Genomic DNA, 305 nt, shown 5'->3' on the forward strand with positions numbered 1-305 from the left:
CTCCAATACAGAGCAAACCCTCAAGCAGCAGGAGTGGTGCTTGTCCCTTCCCTGTCCTCCCTTCAGCTTCCCACCATCAGGCCCCCCCAGGGTGTGGAGCTGGGCTGGGGTGGCTGCAGCCCCCCAGTTACTCTTCGCTCCCTTTCAGGGCCAGCCCCATAGTCGCAGCAGGAGCCGGCCGCCCTGGCTTTATCTTGACGCTGGACCCCGGCCCGGAAAACCAACGCTTACCCTCAGCCATCGCCCAGCAGGGCCAGGCTGTCACCCCGCCACTTCCAGCTGCTGTCCTAGCCTGCTCCTGGGTG

This window comes from Cariama cristata, unplaced genomic scaffold (genome assembly GCF_000690535.1).
Source record: "Cariama cristata isolate BGI_N322 unplaced genomic scaffold, ASM69053v1 scaffold14916, whole genome shotgun sequence".
In the NCBI taxonomy this organism is placed as follows: Eukaryota; Metazoa; Chordata; class Aves; order Cariamiformes; family Cariamidae; genus Cariama; species Cariama cristata.